Source organism: Parasteatoda tepidariorum, chromosome 10 (assembly GCF_982258835.1).
Source record: "Parasteatoda tepidariorum strain Cologne lab strain chromosome 10, Ptep-v5.0, whole genome shotgun sequence".
Lineage (NCBI taxonomy): Eukaryota > Metazoa > Arthropoda > Arachnida > Araneae > Theridiidae > Parasteatoda > Parasteatoda tepidariorum.
Genome location: NC_141764.1, coordinates 77,363,820 through 77,390,368, shown reverse-complemented (window position 1 = coordinate 77,390,368; position 26,549 = coordinate 77,363,820). Strand labels below are relative to the sequence as shown.

Sequence of the window (26,549 nt, the reverse complement as noted above, 5' to 3'; positions counted from 1 at the left end):
ATGTTTTCGTAACGTTTGCACTTCTTAATTGGCATATTTGAGGTCACCCCTTCGAGACATTAAAATTGAGTCGTAGAATGGGAAAATCCGATCATTAGATCAAGAGTTATTCAGGGTTGTTCCCTTTTTTGTACACTGTACGTTGTTTCCCAATGTCTTATATTGTAGCATTTTTCTGAAAATCTGCTAAATAAAGTTCCCAGATACTTTATTTATTTATTTTGATTGTTGTGGGAATAATTAATTTTTGTTTAAAAAACTATATCATGTTTTTTTTATTCCTTTTTAATTTGGATATTTTCACTTATTTTAATAACAATTTAAATCTAAAATACTTTGCGAAGAAGTTAACTTTAAAAGTAAATAAAAAATTCAAAGACAGAAAATTTAAATAAGCCAATGACTTTATGTGTGTAACTTAAAAAGAGGAAAATTAATAAAATTGTGTGTAACTTAAAAAGATAAATTAATAAAATATATGAAACAAACTGTTTTTTTAATCGATTTAATACACCAACAGAACAGAAAATTTTACATTGAACATAGTATATCCTTTTAATCTCTTATCCAAATCGAAATAATGAGAAATTTCCCCACGCTGACTGTTAATAGCTGTTAGAGAGATGAACTAAATTCTGTTTGAAATGTAACTATGCTAAAGCTATTAGCAAGAGTCATATGGTAATGTGTATTTAATTCTAAACAAACAGTACGTTGCTTTTAATAAATGTTAATTTATTTAGAATAGTGCTTTGAATTACAGATGTATTCAGAGTTTGAGAAATTTCTTCGTTTCTTTCCGAGCGTGTATTATTTGGTGTAGACAAATAAATAATGATTTATACAAATTATAGACAAATAAATAATGATTTATACAAATTATAGACAAATAAATAATGATTTATACAAATTATAGACAAATAAATAATGATTTATACAAATTATAGACAAATAAATAATGATTTATACAAATTATAGACAAATAAATAATGATTTATACAAATTATAGACAAATAAATAATGATTTATACAAATTATAGACAAATAAATAATAATTTATACAGCGAGATTTACCGTAAAATCACTGAATCACAATAATTAAACAAATATTACTGTAAAATATAAGGTATAAAATTATATGGTAACATTGGATTATATGGTAAAATGGATTTTACGGATGCTGCATTAAGGGTTCCAGTATTTTTTATGATAATTCTATCCTGAATTTCTTGCAGTGAAGAAACAGATTTCAAGTAATCATCGGAGCGTATAACGATAGCAAACAGATATATATATATATACAGGGTGTCTCAGTTAAGCGTTTCAGAACTTCTAAGAGGGGTAGGGGGCATCCTGATGACTCGAAATCATATAGCAATGTGGGGTCGGAAATGCTTTCCTGAAGCGGTGACGTACACAGAAGCACCATAAAGAAAAGAGACCGTAAGTGAAAAATCGCTATAACAATACATTGAAAAAATTATATGACCTCCTCGGTCACCCGACCTATCATGTCTTGATTTCTGGAGTCATATGAAAACACCGGTTTATGACACCCCTGCTGATAATGCTGGTTGCAAGAATCGCAGTAGCTGCCTGCGAAATATGCCTGGAGTATTGCAGAATGTTCGAATGTCCATGCGCCGGAGATGTAAGTGTACATTGTAGCCGGTGGCAGAAACTTCGAACACTTACTTTGGCCCATGTACCAGATAACTTTTTCAATATATTATTATAGCGATTTTTCAATTACGGTCTCTTTTCTTTATGGTGCGTCTGTGTACGTCACCGCTTCAGGAAAGCATTTCCGACCCCACATTGCTATATAATTTCCAGTCGTCAGGATGCCCCCTACCCCTCTTAGAAGTTCTGAAACGCTTAACTGAGACACCCTGTATATATATATATATATATATAGACCAAAAAATTAAACTTTAAACATAGTCCGGATCACCTAAACATTTTTAAAATTGACAACAAATGTTTATGCAAATATGTGACTTGAGCCGCGATGGCTCAGGGGATAGAGCATTCGCCTTCCAATGAGGTGAACCGGGATTTGATCCCGGCGATGGCTGGTCGATACGAATTCCGCATCCGACTTGCACCGACCACAGTGAAATATCCTCAGTGTGTAGACGAATCATGGGTTACAGTCCCCTTACCGTCAGGCTAACGGTGGGAGGTTTTCGTGGTTTTTCCTCTCCCTGCAACGCAAATGCGGATTAGATCTACCAAAAAGTCCTCCACATAGGCAAATTTCTCCCAATACCTGGTCCAGGAGTTTCCTTGTCTTCTGGATTGGGTTCAAAATGACAAGGCTACATAGCTGAACATTAGTAGTCGTAAACCCAAAAATTGGGTCGGTTGTTAAGCGACGGTTATAAAATAAAAATTTTAAAATATAAAATGTATTACTTATTTATATGTGACTTATTTATGAACTAAATCTACCAAATAAACTCAGAGACATGGGAATAAGTACTATTAAACCTTTTTCAAAGCTAAAATTAACGAATTGAGAACAAGGAAAGAAAATGTCGAAGTGAGCAACTCTGAGCCGAAATGTCTATTGCAATTTCAGCATAAGAGAATCCACGAAAAATCTAATACGGAGAATCTAATAGAGCAGAAAAGAATCTACAAAATATATAATAAGGAGAATCAAACAGAGCAGAAGAGAAACTTTGAAAAATCTAATATGGAGAAGCTAATAGAGCAGAAGAGAATCTACCAAAAAATCTAATACGAGAATCTAATAGGATAGGAGACAATCTATGGAGCATATAATACAGAAGAGAATCAACGAAAAATCTAATGTGGTGAATCCAATAGAGCAGAAGAGAATATATGGAGAATATAATAGAGAAGCGAATCTACGAAAAATCAAATACGGAAAATCTAGTATGGCAGAAGAGAATCTCCAAAAAAAGAAAAGTCGAGGAAAACCAGACTGAATTAAACTTCTGCCGCAAGCGTTTCGACAGGCTAAATCTGTTAGCTTGAAAGGAACATTTGTCAATGCATACAAGTATAGTACTGTAAAGATTTATCAAAAATGGTCAAAACTCGGTCACTCAAAAAAAAAATTTCCACGAGATGGCGTACTTTTAAGCAATGATCTCTTAGTTTCTAAAGTTTTATGAGTAAAAAATTAATGAAAAGTATCGAATATCTGCAAGTATCTAGATAGCAACATTAAAAATGCAATAACAATTTCCAAATAAGTATTTGAGACAAAAAGTTTCAATATTTTTGAGAGTATCAGTGAATAGCACGCGTAAAATTAAGAAATAAAGATCGAAAAATTTAAATAAATATAAAAAGGGGATCAACTTGATGAGTATAACTCGTACCCAACCCTGAACAAGCCAACGAATCTCTCTCTATATATATATTTTAATTTTTGCAAATACAAAAGTCCTTTCATGCCTTGGCAACAGTAGTTGGCTCAAACAGTTATTCATGCGTATTCACAAAGTATTCATAAGTACAAGTTAAACTTAATATTATTTATGCATGGATACCCTTGATAATTTTAAGCATTTAATTCGTATAATTGAAATCTCATTGGATTCAGCATAAAAATTACTTAGTAAGAAACAAGACTCAACTTGTCTTGACAGCCATTTTCAAATGTGTAATGAGTCACAAGTAAAATACAATATTTCTTGTACGAAAATCCTCATAACTTCATTTCAATTGATCTTATCATCTCGTACTTGAATTTTTTAAACTAATCATAAGAAAGTAAAATAACATAAAATTAAAAAATATTCCATTCAGTGACAAACTGAAAAGTACCCTCCGCTAAGTAAGTGATGAATTAGTTATGTGATACCACACACCAAGTTTTGGCAGAAAGGGAGTAAGGCAGAGAAGCATAAATCTAATAATATGAAATATTATTTTCGATAATTTATTATGACAAGTGAAATTTTTTATTTTTACTGTATGGATAGCACGAATATTGTAGAAAATAATTGAAATGGCCTTCGAACAAATAATTCGAGGAGCTCTATCTACAAAACAATATGGTGGGGAATATTTGCATAATATAAGTAATGAAAATACGAAATTATGAAGTACTTATATATGTATCTTTAAAAGTATTTACCATTTTTTTTAACAAAATGCTACTAATACATAAGACTTACATAATTGCATGAAGTACTATTGAAGTACTTATATATGTATCTTTAAAAGTATTTACCATTTTTTTTAACAAAATGCTACTAATACATAAGACTTACATAATTGCATTCATCTTAATTTGTTTGCCATAATGTATTTATAATTATTTTTTAGCTAAGTAAAGATGGAATAACCTGCAATTGAGGTAATTTAAGCAGTGAAAAAGTAGATATATAAAGTGTTAAAAAGTTTTTTTAGCACAAAAACATTGTGTATAACAAAATGTTTTTTTAAAATAATTATCGAATTCTCTTTTATAATAAGAGATTTAATTTTCCTAGTTATATAAAAAAGATGTAAATTAAATTGACATGAGAAAATTTTATTATTATATATTATACGTATTAGTTTTGAAATTATTATTATACTAGCCGCCTAAGGCGGCCAGCTGTCCGCCACGCTGAAGGTTTTCACAAATAAAGTTTTTTAAAACATAGCAGGAAATCTGAAGATTAGTGGACAATTAAAGTGTTCCTGTCCTGCAATTTTGTCTTCATATCCAGTTCTGCTGCAGATGTGTTATAGCTCTTGAGGATGTTTGAAATTATATAGCTTCAACGCTTAAGAAAAAAAAAACTAAAATGCTAAATACATGAAAAGAACACGAAAACGAATAAATTTTTTATGGTATCAATTTCTATTTCTATATAATTTTTTATGGTATCAAATTCTATTTCTATATCTGTTGCGTCAAGCACTCAGGTATTATAATTTGATCTAGTTGTGCTTGTATAATTTTGATCTAGTTGCGCTTTCTACGTCATTTTGTTAACATCGTTTGGTTTGTTATTTCTAAGTTAACTTTCAAAAAATTGGCTGGCATCAGCATTTTTATTCTTTAAGTTGTTTATTTTTTCTTTTGGAATTCGTTCCTTTTTAGCAAAATGTTTTTCAACCTAATCGAATTCTTTGCCGACTGTTCTCTGTATATATAAAGAAAATAAAGTAAATATTTTTAAAGTGTTGTGAAAAGAATTTTAAGTTGTACAAAGTACTACAATATCGCTACAAAAATTATCGTCTTCGCTTAAGAAAAAAAATAGAGCGTGGAAAGAAGAAGAAAAACTTATTATAACAATTATGAACAGTGACAAATATATCAAAGCGAAGCGTTCTATTTACGTATCGAATATGTTGCCACATTTTTAATACAAAAGTTAAACTTTTCTCCACTTTAATAAATGTAAACTAATGCGAACTTTACAATTAAATTATTAATTCCTTCGTATATTATTGGTTTAAGTTGTCGAAAATTAATATTTCAATTGTAAGGTTCGCATTAGCATGCATTTATAAGAGTGGGGAAAAGTATATGCATTTTTTAATAGTTTTTTGAATATGGCTCTTTGAAGACGAAAAAGCAGACGAAAAGCATAGACTTACAAAATGACTGATAACTAAATAACTAATCCAAATTTTTGAAAAAGAAAAAAAATACTTCTTCATTATGTCAAAACACAATTATGTGCCGAGTTTCGTGCCTGGGCGAGGCTTCTGGGGCGATATATTGTGATTACAGACACACACACACACACACACACAGCCGCTTTTATTATTATGTATATAGATTATTCGTAGTAGTTTTAAAATATTTATGTTTGTCAAAAAAACATAAAGATCACTATTTTTTTTTGTAAGATGATTTTATTTTATTTGCATAAAGAAAATTAATTTATGAGTTCATAAGGGTATAAATATATTTTACACGAAAACATTGTTGATTTAACAGTTTTGAGAACTAACCTTTTATTTAGTTAATTTTTTTCTTTCATTTTTATTTTCAGGTCTTCTGCTCAGCTCTCTAACATTAAAATATTTAAAAATATTATTAATATTGAAAATATTTCAAAGATGAAGCAGTCAAAGAACTGAAAATGAGCTGTACTATTTGTTTATTATTTATTTATTTGTCGAATGGATGGTTATATGAATATTTATGAGATTGATAGGGGAATGGAGACAATGCTCTCTGGAGTTTATGAAGACTATAAATGGGCACATTATGATATTTTCTTACATGTTTAATATTTATTCTATATACTACCAGACTACATTGCTTCATAGTACCTTTTTTAACACTTATTGAAGGTCAAATGTTTTATATTTTGAGTATGATGACATTCTTGTGAACTGTCTACACAGAGAAAAATTTCTGGCAAAATCACCGTACTGATTCGTAATGACATTTCTGATAAATAAAGTAATAACAATTCTGACTAATAAAACCAAAATAATTTAAATCATTTATTTAGTAATTTTTTCGTCTATACGGTGGCGGTTTACATAAAATCTAATTATCAAAATTATAGTTCGTATTTAGTAAACTATACAAATCTGAATATGTTTTTATCATAATACTCTAAACTATTATGATAAAATTACCAAATTTTATAGCATTTACTACCAAACAGAGGGGTGATAATTTTATTTTTTAAATTTTACGGAAAGTTATCACGCAAGAGCTAAAAAAAATTTGCTTGTGTTTGGTGCTTCCATGAAGCTAGAAACACGGTAAACTTTACCATACTCAGGTAGTTTAGACGATACTTTTTAATCAGTACACCACGAAATATGATTAAAAAAAACTGCAGTATTTTTGAAATCGTGTGACGATTTTTCTGTGTTGTTATTGTACAGTACACTGTCATATGGTCATTTCTGGTAAATAAAAGTGGAATTCTGGCTTATAAAACCGAAATATTTGGTATTAAACCATTTACGTGGTAATTTTTCCGTTCATACGGGAACGGATTTCAGAAAATTCCGGCTTTCAAAATTCACAATTCGTGAAAAATGCAAAACTGTAAAGTAAATTTAATCGAATAAATGTTTTTTTTTTTGCCATGCTCTAAATAACATCATAAAAATACCTAACTTTATCATATTTACAAAATTTTATCACATATTATAAAACCAAATTTTATTGCCAAATTTACTAAAATCATTATCAAAGCGCTTCGGTAAAAATTACCCAGGTTTTTGGTGTTTGCATGAAGCACGGTAAATTTGCATAAAGCAGGAACTCGGTAAATTTTACCATTCTCCGGTCTGTTTGACTATACTTTTTTTCTCAATGTAGATGCTTCTGAATAATCCAAAATTCAAACCAATGTCGCCAAACCCTAAATCAAATACTCGTTTATGACTTTTGGTTTATGGTTTTACAATATTGTGTTATTTAATGGTTGCTTGCTGTGATAACCTGATTCAAGCGGTAACTTCAGATTTTGCCTTGTCTATTGTATTGTTCTGTTTTAAAAATTCATGAGTGAACTATTTTCTTTCTTATTTTAAATTATTTTCCTGCAGAACGATAAAAAAATTAATTTCTCGAAAATTCTATTTTCAAATACTCCTCGTTTTCTAATGATAAAAGTAAAACGAAATTTCTAAATATCATTTAAAAGGTTTATTACATTTAAAAAAAAATTATTTCATAGTTCCATGAATTTGGGTACAATAGATTTCACATTTCTTTATAAAGTAACTTACGATTTTGCCTTAATAATAATAGTTAAATGAACGTAATAAAAGAATTATTAAAATTGAAATCTAATATATATATATATATATATATATATATATATATATATATATATATATATATATATATATATATATATATATATATATATATATATATATATATATATATATATATATATATATATATATATATATATATATATATATATATATATATATATATATATATATATATATATATATATATATATATATATATATATATATATATATATATATATATATATATATATATATATATATATATATATATATATATATATATATATATATATATATATATATATATATATATATATATATGGGCTCCTACTTTTGAGTTTTATTACCATCTTCTTAATTTTTTGAAGCCAATGAAATTTTTAATCAAGTAGAATACCTACAAAAAGTAGTCAAACGTTAGTAACGACGTTCTTCAATGCGAATGAAATCAATAAATATAAATAAATAAGTATGAATACTTTGAATAAGTATGAAAACTATAATAATATAAGTTTTGAAATAAGTATGAATAAGTTTTGAATAAGTTTTGAAATAAGTATGAAAATTTACAGAGAAATGAAATTTACATTAACAAAACCATTAAATTAAAATCAGCATAATTTTATTTAGAATTTTTTTTTTGAAAAAAAAAGAACTTTTATTTTAAATCATAAAAGCTGATTGTAATTACAAATGATATCATGCTCATACAGACGATCATTTCGCCATTTACGAAACATCAACATGAAAATTAATTTTTTATAAGAACACAAATAGAAAAATGTTTTTTTTATTTGGTTTGCACAGTATATTTTTATATACTATAAGAGAAATATAAATATTTATTTTAACTATTTCTGCTTTCAATATCCTAGGAAGTATAAGTTTACTGGTCTAGAAATGTCAAAATGCCAGACAGTTTTATTTTATGTTGTACGAGCATATTGCAAAACAAGAATACCAGACTACTCTATTTTAATATTTCGTGAGCGATCAAAGGTTGGAATGCTGGCTACAAACGATCAGAAAGAGACTGAAAATCTGTTCAGCCGATAGGGAAGACCCCCAGTCATGAAACTAATTCAATTATACGACATTTGCTGATTTATCACATAGAATAAGATTTTAATAAGCATCTATTACAATCTTACTTAATTGTGAAGAATAAAGCTTATGAAGCTGGAAGAAGACACTTCGTATTTTTAAAAAAATAAATAAATAAAAATGGCCAGTCTTTTTTTCTTCTTATCTAAAGTATGAACATTAGCTTCATCATACAAATATTAACCAAGATCTAATACTAATACTAACTAAAATAATAGAACTAATAATAACTAAGATAGATTATAAACTAAGATCTTATTTATTGGTTTAGACTTCGTTGTAAACCATGCCATATGATAAATAGAAAGATAATATATCAGATCTTAAGCAAATGATTCCAATAAAGATCTTCGTCATGACAGTCCTGGGTGGGCCCTGGCCTTTTTCAGAAATCTTTTCCGAGAGACTTTCTTACAATTTTATGTTTTCGGAATCAACTTTATTTTTAACACTTTGCAAAAAGTACGTAAAAATCTTTAACTCCACGTTTTTCTTCTTTTTGTTCTGACTCAACGCTATAATTTTCATATTTTTTTGCAAATTATGTGTTTTATCGTTATCTGTGTCGGCTTTATTTAAATTATCGGGTGTTGTTGATGATTTGAAAAATCAATCGAGAAAAAAGATAGAAATGCACGGTTTGAATACATTCTTCTTAAGAAACTAATTAGATATTCTTACCAAATTTTTAAATAAGTTACTAAATTCATCAGCGGACTGCACCGCCGACTGAGTAAAATATATAAAAAATTAGTTTTAAATTACCGGTCAGATCATTTAAACTGAAATAGTTGTTCAAGTATGTGTTAATGCTGTACTAAGAGGACGACACGTTGTTTCTTCAAATAGAGGTTACTTTTTAAATAATATTTAAAGGGAATTGGAACTAAAGAGAAGCTCAATAACTTGTCTGTGTTTCATCTGCAATGGATGCTGTCCCATGTGAATTTTAAGTATAACGATATTGATGATTCTCTAATGAAAGAAAGTACTTCAATGAATCAGGTTGGTGCAGAACCTCTGATGTATCTTGAGCCATACAAGAGAAGTAAGGCTTCTTTAAACACTTCTCAGAAGCAACCTCTACTATATTCACAGTATCAAAATGGAAGTCCTGATGTTTCAATTAGTTTTTAAGGAGAAATCAAACTACCTTAATCTGTCTACAAGACATTTAAAATCCCTCAGATATTTCAATTAGTTTTAAAGGAGAAATCCAGCTACCTTAATCTGACTGTCTACAAGACATTTAAAATCCCTCAGAGGTTTCAATTAGTTCTAAAGGAGAAATCAAGCTACCTTAATCTGACTGTCTACAAGACATTTAAAATCCCTCAGAAGTTTCAGTTAGTTTTAAAGGAGAAATCAAGCTACCTTAATCTGTCTACAAGACATTTAAAATGCCTCAGATGCTTCAGTTAGTTTTAAAGGAGAAACCAAGTTACCTCAATCTGTCTACAAGACATTTAAAATCCCTCAGATGTTTCCCATGGTGCATTTTAAGTTTGGGCAAAGTATAGCAAAGCAAAAGCCACCACGCAACAGAAGTGTAGTAAAACAGCAGCTACTGCGCAACAGAACTGTAGTAAAGAAGAAACCACTGCGTTAACTTGTTACGCGAGGAAATTCTGAAGAGACCTATATTTGTTTTGGAGATATTTAAAGCGAACGAACTCATGAATCTGATCTGATGCAGATTAGAGGGGATAAGTTTTATCACCATCAACAAAATAATATTTTATAGTTTTCCAGTAAGAAGTGTCCTCTGTTGACACACTTTGATAGTAATAAAAAAAACTTTGCGACAATAAAACGCTTCCCAAACAGAAAGCAGCAAACAATGCAATTTTTTATCCTTCTGTTTTCTTTAATTGAGTTTCTTTTAAATCGTCAGTCTTTTTCGAATACCCATTATTTAGAGTTTTCTTTAAACATTTTATTACTTTTTAGTTATAATAAAAGTAAGCAAAAACTATGTTCTTATATCGAGGTTATTTTTATATAGATTCTACGGTGATTTTGCTCATTAATGTTATTTTTATTTTCCTTTTAATTATAAATTTTTTATTTAATTTTTAATTACTTATTTCTTAATTATTTTTTTCTTTTTAATTTCTTTAATATTTTTTATATCTTTATAGTTTCTTTTCAATTTTAAATTATATAAAAAAGAGGTGTTCTAGCTATTATTGCCTTCACATTAAATTTTACATTAGCCTTCACATTTAATCAAGGCATTATCGAAATTAAATAATAAATTATCATAACGACTTTTATGACTCAAAAACTTTTAGCAAACAGCGGTATTTTACGGCTTATTAATTAAAAAATATCACCTTCACTTTTTAAACGTCATTAAAATTTCCGATAAGGATTTCAGAGATGTTATCCTAACATTTGTTTACTTTCAGAAACGTCTTTAAGGTAAATACCTCTAAGTATTTTGCTAAACCTAAAAGAACATAAAACTTTTTTTTCTCTTTAACATACCGGGAGAAACATTCGCAGCATAAAAATTACCCTCTAGTTAGGTAATTAAATTTCCGTACTTTTCCATTCTTTTAGTTTACAGCATTAGGACGCTTGAGATTGTTTTTATTATCAAATAATTCTAACATCACCTTGTCTGAAATGATGTCTGTTCGTAACCTTTGAGGAAAGTAATAAGCTTTTTTTCCGATATTTGCCTTCTAAAACATGCTTACCCTGACGAGTAAAGATGTTATCAAAATATCATATTTGAATTTTATTTTATGAAATATTGGAAAATAATTATTCACGTCTTTTATTTAAAATAATTTCGGAAAACTTCACTAATAAACGCTCAATTCAGAGAGCAGAAAATTTTTTAAATAATGTTTTTTTTAAATTATTTTTATTATTACTTTAAAATTATTTTTAAATAAAGAAACTAGTAGGTTGATTAAATTTTGCTCATTAATATTTTTTTCTCCTCTCTATATGTAAAAGCGAAAGTTTGTCTGGGTGTATGTTCGCTAATAAATCTTGACCGGGAGCAGCAATTTCAGCTGTTGGCCAATTTTTCAGCAGTTGGCAAATTTTCAAGGGGTGGTTTGTAAACAATCACCATTTTCCGGAGTCTTATTCTTCGAGGCAGTATTAAAAATGCATTGATGAAAAACATTGTTATAGTTTAAAAACGTGTGCTGTCAAGAAATTTACGTTTTTAAAAAAGAAAAAAAAAATTAAAAAATAGAAGCAGATGAAACCTCAAGAAAAAAAGTTAAATATTCTTAAACCATACTGAACTCATAATTTAAGTGTAGAGGTAAAGTATGCAAGAAACAAATATGCAGGCTAGCATAAGTTATCGAAAATTGAAGACATATTTTATTTGATAATCAATGATAATTTTTAACATAAATACACCGATTCTTATTCGTCCTCAAATGTATTAAACTCTAATATACAAAAACATTTCAAAACCAAATAATAATAATAATATTTAATAGTTATTTTTTCTGATCACGAATTTTAAATTCTAAAACATTATATAATTACCCTTCAAAGGACAATATTATAAACTTTATAAAAAAGAAAAAAAAAAAAGCCAAAATTCTAGAACAGGTCTCACTTTGGCGACTTTTAGAAATATCGCCAAGTTGGCGATTATTAATTGGATCAACGTTGTTTTTTATTATTAAAAAAACAATTTAAATAATTACAAATTTATTAAAATACTTTTAATAAAATAGAATAAAAAAATAATAAAAATAGACGCTCTGCAAGGTTGGAACATATATCCCCGAAATATCTTCCAGAAACCTAGTTTGGCGAGATTTCGACAAATCGCCAAGGAGTGGGCCATTATTAGTAACGTTACTTCTGGCAACGTTCCGGTAAATAAAATAATAACAATTCTGACCAATAACAATTCTGACCATAGTACTTATCTGTTATTAGTACCGTTAAACTAAATTCTTCAACAAGTCGAACAACATTTTGTTTTGGTTTAACACAGATCACCATCTACTGATAATACGCATAGGTGTATGGGATAGGACAATGTCATGAATATTATGCAAAGCGATATTTATTGAGTACGATAATATTGTAAAGATTGCTAAGTTTTATTTGAGTAACAAAAATAATAACATTAATGTTAAAGTAATATAAATTAGCTTTATGGGGAAAATATCGCGATGTTTATTGGTCAGTGCTTCGCGATATTAAAATTTATACCAGCTAGTCATGAGTGGAAACGTTTTTGCTGTCTTGAAAAAGCAGTCCAAAAGGAAAAGCAGACCAAAAACCGTCCTTATAACGGATTAGGAGAGGTTGATCTCCAACAGTGGATAGATGACTCAAAAGTAAATAAATTATATTTATTTAAGTACAGACATTTAAGACTTAGACTCAGTCTCAACTCCTGGGTCACAATACTAAGAAAAAAGCTTTTAATTGCAAAAAAAAAAAATATTTCTTCTAAGCTTAAAAATGGTGAAATGAAATTTGTTGATAAGCTTAAACCCATTTTAATTACCGATTAGACGCGTCAAATAAATGTAAAAACTAATTTTTAAACCCTTTCACGTAGATGGGGTGTCCCTTTTATGTATTTTTTTCTGGCCCTCTGATTACGGGAAAAATATATTTTAGCATTTTTTAATCATAAAAATTAGTCCAATTGTTACTAGAGAAAATAAAGTAAAATTATCAGAACTATATTTGCACTGAAGCATAAAACCCAAAAAAGTAGTTTGAAATTTTTTTTCATTGGTATTCAAAAATTTATCAATAACTGATTTTTATAAAGAAAAGAAAGTTCAATGATGAATAACTATTTCTCTAAAGTCTAAATAAATGCAAATTAGGGCAAATTTGAAAAATTATATTTTGGAAGATTTTACCTTTAAAGCAATAAAAGAGCCCCGTGTTTTATGATATATTCATAACTATAAATTATTAGAATATTAACTATAATATTTTTCCTTTATTTTGACATCTATTAACACAAAACAATGCAAAAAGTATGAAAAATATGCTTAATAAAAACTCTACGTCATAAGGATTACGCAAATAGTAATTTATTATTTGGTTATGATGTCTTTCAGTTCTTCAACAGCGCCAATAAATTTCATAATAATTTTTTTTAAATTTATTTTTTACTTTAAAATGCATAATTTACTGTTCAAGAGTTTTAAATACGTATTTTCTCTCAACTTAATGAAATTTATGACAGTATAACTTTATTTTGTTTTAACGAACAAAAAAATCATACAAATGAAATCCATAGACATGCAATAGAAGTTTTTAATTGCTTACACAATAAAAATTAATTAAGGGAAGTAGACACATAATTTGATTTTGATAAGGTTTATAATTTATCTCCTTATATATCAAAAACGTTAATGAGCCAATTAGCTTATATATATATATATTTTCTTTTTGTTTAAATTTTTAGAATAGATCAATTTGTCGAATGGAACAATTTAATTCACTAACACGATAATCATTTTGCAAATCTGAAAAATTATCTATCATACTCAACATCTGAAGAAGCGAATATATTAAGGTGAAACATTATATGAATTCTTATTTATACAATATGAATTTATATTTCCATACTCTCTTGATTTTTGAACGTATGATTTTAATTCTCGAAATTTTTGAAAGTATTTAAATTTAAAAAGGCGGACAAGCTCTTCGCAGGCATCGGCTAGTGTACAGTAAAAACTAGTTATAAATTATTATGAACAATTATTGAATGAATTTAGAATTTGCTTCGCACGAGATTTATAATTTTTTTAAATCGTTTTCTGAAAATTAAAGAAAATAAAAAAAAACCTTTGAGACCCTTAATCTGGATACAAATCTTGTTCACTGTTTTTTTCTTCCTTTTTTTTTAAAAAAAAAAAAGGGTTGCTGCTTTACTGCCAATTCTTACGGACATTTCTGAAAGTGTTTAAAAAGCGTTATTTTGTAAGAAGAAAGAGCCTTTAAAGAGCAATAGGCTTTTAGTCAGTAAATTTATTTTTATTTCGTAAACTACCATTAAAAAAAACAACTAAACTTTTATACTTAAAAACTGTTAGGAAAATATCCTCTTATAAAAATAGCAAATTATTAGTTGAAAGGCATTATTTCAAAAGACGATAAAGCTTTCAAAGACTATCATCATAGTCTGTAACTTTCAAAACTATGAAAACCACTATTTGAAGCTAAAGTAAATTCTACAGAAAATTTTAAAATCCATAAATAAAATTGAGAAAAACTGAGAGAATGAGATTTTATGAGATTTCACAAGTGTTTCAGAGTCAAAGTAACGGGGGCCATAAATGTTGTTATGACAATAATTTTCAATTTAAGAAACTCTGTAAAGTCCTTTTATGTTTAAAATTTTGCAATCCCTGGTTTTTGGGCAAAAGATTTTCAAAGGGAACAGAGTCAAAACCTTTTCTACATACGAAATGTAAGTTTACGTTATCGATTTTAGAAATTAAACGTTATTTAAGACATGTATCAATATCCATTGATGTATCTACTAAAATTTATTATTTGTGGGTATTTACCAAAATTAAATCTATACGGTTTTCTTTGAAAAAGGTCAAAGGTTCCCTCCGCAAAAGAGTTCGTTTTATGCTCAAATGTTGAACTTTCATGCTATAAGATATAGCCTTGTTAGTAAGTTTTGTTTGCTAGTAAAAAGAATCATTGTTCAAAAAAGTTAATGAAATAAACGGAACACACGAACAACAAATTTTTAAGCACTGAGTCACAATTTTAATAATTCGAGGGGGTTACCCCAAATAAGTTAGAGCTGATGATATTTTAATTCGCGAAATCGAATCTTTCTCCGAATAGAGATATTTTTAGAAGGGGTTATAATTCCTGGCTATAAAATATAGGGGTTAACCTCAATCTCGGAAATACAGTGTCAATAGTTTGATTAGGACCTTTGGAACCCTTAATGTAATTTTACAACGAGGAAAAAAGTACGATCAAAAGTTCGGAAATTTTTACCGCTGTGCTCTGGTAATGATTTTGGTAAATTTAACAATAAAACATACTATATGTGATTTTTCAGATGTGTATTATTACTAAATGTGTGGTAATAAAAACTACAATTATGAATACCAGAATTTCTAGTAAACGGTTGCCTTATGAATGGAAAAATTACGAAATGAGCTGTCTGAGTACCTTATATTTTATTAAGCAGAACTATTTTTTTAAACAAGAAATGTTATTACTCTACATTGCAGCAATTTTACCGGAATTTTTTTTCCTCCGTGCAACAATAATGCAATGTAACAATCATCAAGATCTTAATTCTTATATCAAAAAATTTATTTTTTCGAAATGATATAAAAAAATATACATACGACTTGATGATTCAAAGCAATGATGATACAATATATCAGATCCTTACTTATTCTGTACCCCAAAGCATTTCTTCTAAGTGATTTTTTTTGTACCCATTTTTAGAAAGCTGAGACGTTAACTAGATTTTCAGGCGTCGAAGTTAGATCAGAGCAAAAATAAATAGATAAATAAATAAAGTAAGACCATTAGAGAATACATTCTTCGCATTCAAGTTGCCGACGAGATTAAATTAGTATTAATGACATTCTTACTAATTAGAAATTCCTTAATGCCCCATTCTCTAATATAACATGTTTCTATGTGGTATGTCAAGAAAGTTCTGCAAGGCATATTTATGGAAATACTTCTGATTACGGTATTAAAATTGCTTTAATGTACAAGCTAATAATTTGTAGCCTAAAAGATTAAAGAACTCATTTGAGAAATAAGTTATAATTGTGTAGCGCATTAAGTGCTTAAGAAAAAAATACAGATATTAACTTTTTGAATATCTTCTCTAGCAATAAATTAAAATGTTTATGCAATCTTTGTGCACCAAATAAGATAGAATTCACATTTGATGAGGTTTATAAGGATTAAAAGTGAATTCAATTAAAGGTTTATCATTTAATAATTTATTTCGTATTTTGACAGTTTGAAAATGTTATTGTGTGCATTTTGAGAGATTTAAAATATAAATGGTCATCCCTTCTTAAATTGCAATATTCACTCGTAAACTTATTAAAAGTGTCCAAGCAAAAGCAGAGATGCAATAAGCCACAATTAAAAATTATTCTTAATACATTGTAGTAAACTTCCAAATAAGTAATTATGAGTTTAATTTTAATTAATGACAATTATTGATGAAGTTAAGAGTACAGCTCATTCTAAAACAATTTATTAAGTATTTAACATTCCCATTAAATGCATATCGTAATTAAATACTTTCCAATAATTAATTGCTCTTTTGAAACTTCCCTTCCTGTCATGCCATTATATGGGCATTACTTACTTCCGAGTTTAAAAATTTGGTGTGATTCTTCAATTTATATTTAATACTTTAATCTCTTTCTCAATAAATACTAATGCTCAAGTTCGTTAAATTATCTACAGTGGAATTATTCCTATATTCCGAAACGTCTGTATCCACTTTTAAAACCTACTCGCTCTTGATTTGCTGATGGGGGCTGTTCGTCCTCTGTCTTAACAAATTATGGTAAAATAACCGACAGCAGCCAATACATCCAATTAACCGTAAAGTTTAGAGTAAATTGTTTTCACCTTTGCGGTTTTGAAACAGTTTACAGCTAGTATAGTTATACAACTATGAATTCAAAAATATACATTTTAACCATTTAGAGCTATCATGGTTTCAAAGCCGTAAAAAGACATTTAACTGTACATAGGAGCTAAGATTTTTGTTTGGTAATGGGCATTGGCAAGTGCAGGATACTGGAAACTGTACTGTTTGTCTAAGACAGGTCCTCTGACCGCTACTAAGTCTGCGGCAGTCTGGTGCTATGGAAACAAGAAGAGGGCATTTTAGGGAGGGTAGCTTCGATGAAGAGGTCTCCTTTTCTCTCGCCGAAACCAGTCCTAAAGAGGGACTCCACACCCCTACTTGAAATAATCATACCTCGTTACCATAGTCACCGCCACAGCTCCAGACGAATGTCTGGCAGAGTACCTATCTTAGACAAACAGTACATGTGTTGAAGGGAATGGAGGAAGTATTGTGGTATCAACGCTGGGTCTCGAGCTCCAGTTCTGTTGATCATGTGACTGACAGAGTAGCCCTCTTGGTTACAATATGCACGCAGTTGCAAGGAACTTAGCGGTTTCATTAGGTGGGCTTATAGATGCGATAACATTTTGGTTGTTGAACCTTATTAGGTGAAAGCAGTGAATAAAAGGTTTTTCTCACAGTTAACAGTTTGATTACCATCTTATTTATGATTATTTGACTGTTTTGTTTCAATATGGTAAAATAGTAATTAAATAAATTGTTATTTACCCATTTTTTCCGAAAAATTTATGAGAGTGCACACATTAGAAAAAACTTTTCAAAAACTTAAAAATCATTATACTACTTTTAATCTACTATTTTATAATCTTTGTACCCTCAATCTAGCAATCAATGTAAAAGTAATCTAGATGTATGATGTTAAAATGAATCCTCTTCTTCTCTAACATATGAACAGTTAATAAATATTGTCAAATTTAATAAATAAGCAATGTATTTTATAAAATTAAAGAATTATCTAGGGCCTGATGGGGTTTATAAATATATTTTGTTTTTAAAAAAATTTACTAACATATAATATTATTTTTTTCAACAGACAATCTTTTTTACAAGATTTACAAGATTTTTTTAAAAAAGTAAATAAATAAAAATAGATCCATTCTAGACCCAAACATTGTGATGTTTTTGTCGCATGCCATTAAGGCGTTTCTTCCTGTTTTCCAGCGGCGCCATCTATGGCCAAAAGTCCGATTTTTTTCCAACACACATACGTCACAGCCTGTTCATAAGGCGGACCCATTCATCCATCTATTCATTCATCAACAGACCGTAATTTTGTCCTGAATCAGAGAACGATCAATCTCCTATTCAGTACCTCCAGAGGTATTATTTGTAATACTACACGGGGAATCAAATATTGCAATCTGCAGGACATTTAAACTTTTTTATTGTTATATACACGAAATAGTTTAAATTCTCATAAAAAAATAAGTTTAACATTGAACCATAATAGCAATATCTTGATACATTATATGGTTCAAATTTGCTTATTGAAAGTAAAATCTGAATTGTACGAATAAACTGCAGAGCATTTAAATATTATGTTCAACAGAAGCACGAAAATCAGTTACGCAACCAAGAAAATTCAGACCATCGTTAAATCATAATATCGTAAAAATTTGCCTGTTGAAAGTAAAATATGTATTGTACAAATTATCTGCAGATAATTTAAACACTTTGCTTAACATTTGCAAGAAAACTGAGTTAAACTCAGTAAAACCAGTTCAACTTTGAAGCATAATATCAGTACCGTGAACCCTAATATGGAACAAATTTGCATATTGCATGTAAAACCTATATTATACAAATTAGCTGCGAAACAAATAACCATTTTGCTCAACATAAAGACGAAAAATCAGTTGAAGCATAATATGACTTTAAACCATAATACGGTGCAAATTTGTAAATTGAAGGGTAAAATCTGTATTATACAAATGATCGGCTGAGCATTGATGTGATTTGTACAACATAACATCTAAGAAAAATCAGTTTAACGTTGAACCATAATGCAGTACAAGTTTGCATAAAATCTGTAAAATTCAAATGATCTGCGGAACATTTAACATAAGCGTGTGCTTATGTTAAACAAATCGTTCAAATGTTCCGCAGATCAGTTAAAAATCAGTTCGACGTTGAATCTTAATTTTTCTGGTGGTTCGACGTTTAATCAACATAGGCACAAAAATTGGTGTCACTTTCAAATATCAGTTCTAAATATCAATTCTATGTCAAATTTTACAGTGTGTACCTTAGATCATAATGAAGTGTACATTTGCATTTTTCAAGATAAATTTAGTATTATGCAAACTTTCTGTGGAACATTTAAATGTCTTGTTTAATATCAGGACGAAAGTGGTTTACAATCAGAAAAATCAGTTCAGCGTGTAATCGTAACACCAATACAATAAACCATAATATGGTGCAAACTTGCTTCACCATCATAAGATAAGATAACAAAGATATAGTCCTGTTTATGTTTTTGTTCAAATGTAACCATATAATCATGTATACAAGTTCTAATAGCCCGATTGTTTGGTTCTATTTAGCACCATATTTATTTTGTAGCAGATTTGTACGAATATAAGGTTAATCTTAAAGATTCTAACAACGATTCTAACGGTATATTTTCGAGGTAGTAAAATAATGACCATAGTTTATGCAAAATATTCATTACGTTGATTTTCTTTAAATCATATTAACATCTAATTTAATATTAAACGATGAAATTTTAACATAAAACTTTAACAAAAAATTATTTTAGTAAATTAATTACTGAGACATCTCAGAAACGACAAATAATACCAGTATTTTGCTGTATTATCTAGTATTATCTGTCCTCTGTAAGATTTGGTACTATTTCTTCGATACGATTATTAATGCAACAGATTAGACTAGTTCGATAAGACTAGACTCCAACACGTAAAATCCTAACTAACTAAATTATTTGGACATTTAGTTCGTGAGCAAATCCTCTTTTAATTACAGTTAATCCACCTTAAAATCCCTAATTTAATGAAACTCTCAATTGTTATTCAATTTATTTCCTAAAGTTTTAGTCAGAATATAATTTTATGTCATTCTATTTCCATGCACGCTGTGAAGTTTGCAACGTTAGTGAGTTATTTGCGACGCCTACACATGATCTTTCAACAGTTATTGTTCCAGACAAAAAACCACTTTCAACTTTATTATTTAAGAGAATGTTATGTATTGAAAGATTTCTGTAGAAAATTGCCAAATGGAAAAGTTCGTCCTCTTAGAAATAATTCTAAAATAGTCTATTTTATATGAAAATAAAATGTAAAACCTCAGAATGCTCAAAATTTGTCCTATATTAAGAAGTACGGTAAGTAAAACGTTAGGCAAAATAAAGTATTCTATATTACAATATTATTATTACATATTCTATGGTACGGTAAGTAAAGTATGTATTCTGTATTACGAAATTATGCGCACAAAGATAATAGTTTGTTTCTTTCACATTTTTTCAGTCATTTTTTGCGTTATAGTAGATGTTAGTTCATTTACAGAATGCATTGACTTCAGAATAATAGATTTTGTTTCGAAATTAGATATTCTAATAATTCATCGTACTCTCAACTTGTGATTTTTTTTTTACAATTTTTTGAAAATTAACAATTAATTTGGATTAAAAAGTTCAAGATGTGCCTGAAAAACTGCAATTTTAGAGCAAAAAATACATTCTTTTAAATTTTTTTAAACTTGTTTTGGTCATTGATGCATTATTGGTTTGGTCATTGCTGCATCATAGGTATCGTGTTTAGTAATTTTTCAAAAATAAAATTTGTTTTTAAATTCGACAGCCAACTGCTTCTCGATATGTAACACTCAAAATCAAAAATCATACATAAGTATAACGAACCTAATTTCAAGACTATATGTCTCAAATTGAACCTATTGGTACAATATAGAAATAATTTCTATGATAGTAGAACAACTAAAGAAAAAGAAATATTACTTTTTCCTGTGCGACTGAGAATAAATTATTAATAAATGGATGAGCAGGTAAAAGCATTTTTTTCTTCACATTTCGAAAACTAACTACGAGTTGAATTGCGCGGAGAAAGAAAATTCAGGTAAAATTACCGTATTTGTATGATAATGTCACTTATCCTCCTCCCCCCCCAAATAAGAAATAAAAGGAAAGAAAAAAAAGGCAACATAATTTTGTTAATAAATCTGAGATATGCGGAATTTAAACTATTCATTTGGTTATTATTTCGTTCATATGGTAACAAGTTGATGGAAATTCTCGCTTTCGAAATTCTAAAGTTCAAAAGTTTGTTACTCTTATTCAATCAATTCATTTGTTGATTAATTAATTGTAATTATTTACCAGATTCTTTACGTTGAAAAAATAAATTTATGATATTATGTTAATTTCCTTAAAGCGTTCCTTACAACGTAAATGTTAAAGATTTTTAAAGTGATTGATCATAAATTCTAACAAATTATGTTTCAATTACTTGATTTCAATCTTCTCTTGCTTCAAAAGCATACGAATTGGCAAATGTTCATAAACAGGCGCCAATTTTCGAGACTTGAAAGACGTGAATGAGACGAAACAAAAATGGTTTGAAAGATAAAACCTAAAGTTGCCAATGAAAAATGGAAAAATAAAGGTGAGCAACAAAACTAGAAAAACCACTGCAGCCGAGAGAGAAAAAAAGACTAAAAACATAACGAGAAAAACTACAGTGGTCCCTGAAGGGCAAATCAGGGTAAAATGCATTTCCACGAGCTAAGGAGATGTGGTGAGGAAGTAATGTCATTATAAAGGGAATCAGATTTCATATGAATAAAACAAGATGCTAGGATATCAAGATGAGTTGATGCTATTGGGGTGGAAATAATTTTGCCATTATTTGAAATTGAACGACTAGAAAATCCTAAAAATGGACGCCTGTTTTTGAGAACTTGAAACATGTCGATTGATATTTCTAAAGCGAATGAAGTTTTAAGTCAAGTAGTTTAATACCACATCAGTTTCTTGGGTTAATTTATTTAATGTTTTCGTAGTTTAATTGTAGTAACTCGATATTTTTAAGTAATAATAATAAAAAAAATTATTATGTTTAGTTAATAAAAGTGTTGCTCCAGCATAAATACAATTTTTTTTTACCCTAACTTGTTTCTAGCGGATAATTTAACTTTATTTTATAACCGCCAATAAACAGCTTTTCAAATTTCGAGTTTATGACTATAAACGTTCAACTCGGTGGCCTTGTAATTTTGAACCCATTCCAAGGGACAAGTATCCTGTATCAAGTACTGGGAGAAATTTGCTTTCGTGGAGGACTTTTTGATGGAACTAATCCGCATTTGCGTTGAATGGACAGGAAAAGAACTAAAACATTCCCCGGTTAGCTTGATGGCAAGTGGACTGTAATCCATCCAGCATTGTGAATGGTGCCAGCCGGGTGCAGAATTCATATTGAGAACCTATCGCTGGGATTCGAACCTGTGTCACCTCATTGGGAGGGGAGTGCTTATCCCCTAAGCCTATAATATGGACTAATATGGACTACAGAGTGATTAATTTATACACTTTACAGGTAACACATGCGTTGTCTGAAACTTAATATGGAAATTCAATCGCAATTAAAATAAATAAATGAAGTAATAAATAGATGAAAATAAACTTGATGCACGTTACTGTGCACCACTGACAAATAATTTTTTTTATCAAGATTTAAAAATTACTCGTGCGATTAAAAAGTAAATCAATAAAAGTTCTGAAAATATCGTTTTAAAATTTTTTTTGTCAAGATGAATTATTATTTCAGTTTATTTCTGCAACAAATATCATATATGCAGTCTGAAACTTAGCAAGAAAATTAAACGATACTTAAAATAAATTCAACTTGATACTCATTACTATGCAACACTAACTTAATTATTTTTTTTCTTTACATAAGTTTAAAAAAATATTCATATGTTTTAAAAATAAAGATAGAAGTGTTTTTAAAGTACCACTTAACATTTATTTTTTGCTATGCTTATGTTTTTTTATTCACCACTTAAGCTTAATATTCTGATAAATTTATTCCTAAGATGATATTTTTTATGAAAATTTAATTACGTAATTTGTTTAAAACGAAACTTTTTATGCTCAGTTGTACAAGATAAACTCTTTTATTTATTTTATTGATTAATTTATTTTATGGCAGAATACGGAAGGCATAAATTTGAATGAAATTATAGAAATTTTGAATACTTCTAATATATTTTTCTCGAGCATATTTTCTTAATAATTTCAAATACATGCTTCAGTCTTTCGAAAAATCTTTTTATTTAGCTTCATTTTTTTGTTTTTATAATTTATAAATGATAAAAGTAATAAATGATAAAAATTATTCTAAGCAAATTTTCAAAAAACACTTTAAATTTTGTTAGCGAAAAATTCTGCACCTTATCCAATACAAGCATTTTAAGAGTTATATTTGATTTATTACAATAAAAAATATGGCCAAACTTTGGAACAAAACTAAAATATTACGATTTTTAAAAAAGAAAAAATTTGAAAAAAAAAAAAAAAAAAAAAAAAAAAAAAACAATCGAGTTTTAATTGTTCAAATTTCAATTTTTAATCGTAAATAAAATCTTAGTTTTATCACATTACATTAAAAAAAAATTCTCAAAAAAAAATTAAATATGTGATTTGATTTTAACATTAAACAAACTTAATGATTATTATCATTTTTAGAAAAATCCTAAAAGTTACAAAAATAATTTATAACAACTGCTAGGAATTTCTAAAATAAAGTGTTATTATTAGTAAATAAAGCAATATAAAATGGAAATTTTCTTTTTTGAAAAATTTATTTGGAAGCAAAAAAGTTATTATTTTATTATGAATTTTTAAGAAAATTTACAATAAATGCACATAGCATTTTTATATTATTAACAAGCAAATAAAAAAACAATCATATAAAAATTATTCACTATTTATCCCTTATCATTCAGCTTTTTAGAACTTTTTTTAAAAAAGTATTTTTATTTAATAAAAAAATTTAAGTAATATCCAAAACTAAAGAATATCTCGAAATATTGAATAAAATAATCCAATAATTTTTTTTCTAAAAACTATATTTTATTTAGCAATTTTCATTTTTAGATTTAGAAATAGAAATTAATTTTACCTATCAGAAATAACAATTATTTCATTCACAGATTTTAAGAATACTCAAATTTATTCAGTATTTTATAATAATTTATGAAGCAACGCTATTAAAAGCAGTCTGAGAACTATAAATGTAAAACTTCTTTTAAAAGTAGCTAATCAAAAGCAAAAATAAAAGATCAAACAAGAGCACTAACTCACCTTTCGAAGATTGCTTTTTAGCACTTTCCTTTGCTAAAAATTCACTCAAAAGACTATAATAAAATGGTATCTTCGGCTAAGCTTGAAGTAGGGAAAAAAAATAGCTAAAACAGTCTTAGTAAGTAAAGAAAAAAAGGGAAAAAAAGTTCTACTTCAAAACTCTAAAAGAAAAAAAAAGAACCACTTGTTGTGGCGAAGTTTCTTGCGCCAAGCTAAAAGAAATACTTTCTTGTGAAACTAAAGATTCTTTAAAAGCGTGCCAACTATTACGACGGCTGAGACAGTTATGAGGGAGTTGGTTTGGGGGATCTTCAACGCATTCCCTGGGCTTTTTCCTTCTAACTCGTAGATCTTGAGCTTCTGTTGACTCCTCCTACTGGCTTCGTGACGTCATATTTGCCAGCTTTTGGTATCCGTGGTTTCGCGAATAGAATTGTTCTTTTCTTTGATTAACGAAGTTCGAATATTTTCAAAATCTGAATGAAACTGGTGTGGAGATCGAAAATTAACATTAAGAATTTAAAAAAAATTGATTCAATGAATTTTAAAAAAATCTAAAATTTCATTCTGTGAATTTTGGAAATTTCTAAAATTCAATTTATTGAATTTTCAGAATTTCTGAAATTTAATTCAATATATTCCAAAAATTTCTAAAATTTGATTTAGTGAATTTTAAGAATTTCAAAAATTTGATTCAATGAATTTTAAGAATTTTTAAAATTTGATTTAATGAATTTTAAGAATTTCAAAACTTTGATTCGATAAATTTTAAGAATTTTTAAAGTTTGACTCAATAAATTTAGGAATTTTTAACATTTAATTCGAATAATTTTTAAGAATTTCAAAAATTTGATTCTACGAATTTTAAGAATAACTAATACTTGATTCTATGAATTTTAAGAATTTCTAAAACTTGATTCAGAGAATTTTTGGAAATTCTAAAATTTAATTCAAGGAATATGAAGAATTTCTAAAGTGGAATTAAATGAGTTTAAGGATTTCAAAAATTTGATTCAGTTAATTTTAAGATTTTCAAAAATTTGATTCAGTTAATTTTAAGAATTTCAAAAATTTGATTCAGTTAATTTTAAGAATTTCAAAAATTATCTCTACTTATTTATACAGTTTTAACAATATGAACTAACGAATTTAAGTTTGGAACAAATTATTATAAACCAAAAGAATTGTATAAATTTTTTTTAAACATATCTGTTAAACCCGTTAAGTAGAAACCCTTCAACACGTCAGCAAGCACTGCAGATCATTACAGCATCTGCAGATTATTTTTATTACATCATTTTTCGCAGATTATTTTGCAGATTATTTTCTGCAGATCACTTAAGATTATTATTTAAATAAGTAACAAATGAAGAAAAAATTGTTATCAGTAAGTAAACATTAAATATTGCTATAAGTAAGTAAATATTAAAGATAAAATAAGGTAGAAAATATTTTTCTATCTTCATTTATGAAAAATAAGATTTAATAAGCTTTCTTTTTTCTTAAAAAAATTTATACCAAAAGAGGATCCTTAATGTTTATTTCTCTGGTTATTGTTTCATTTGTTTGCAAAGTACCTGCAATAGTATGGTCATGAATTTCATTTAAGGCTGTTTTTCGAAGCTTTTTCACCAAGGAAAAGTATAACATAGTTTAAGTGCCTTGCACTTAAAACAATGCGATGATTTTAAACTATATACATTATCTTGCCGTGAAGAATTCTCTGGGCTTTAAAACAGACAAATAACTTAA

The 26,549-nt window shown here is 28.0% G+C and overlaps 1 protein-coding gene across 1 annotated transcript in view; it reads right to left on the bottom strand.

Annotated features, from left to right (window-relative positions):
- Window positions 1-25,137, bottom strand: part of LOC107440975 (orexin receptor type 2-like) — a 103,935-nt gene extending 78,798 nt beyond the window's left edge. The window contains exon 1 of the mRNA XM_016054083.4: window positions 24,798-25,137. The gene's annotated coding sequence lies outside the window, so the exon portion shown is untranslated. The remainder of the gene's footprint in view (window positions 1-24,797) is intronic.
- Window positions 25,138-26,549: the final 1,412 nt, after the last annotated feature.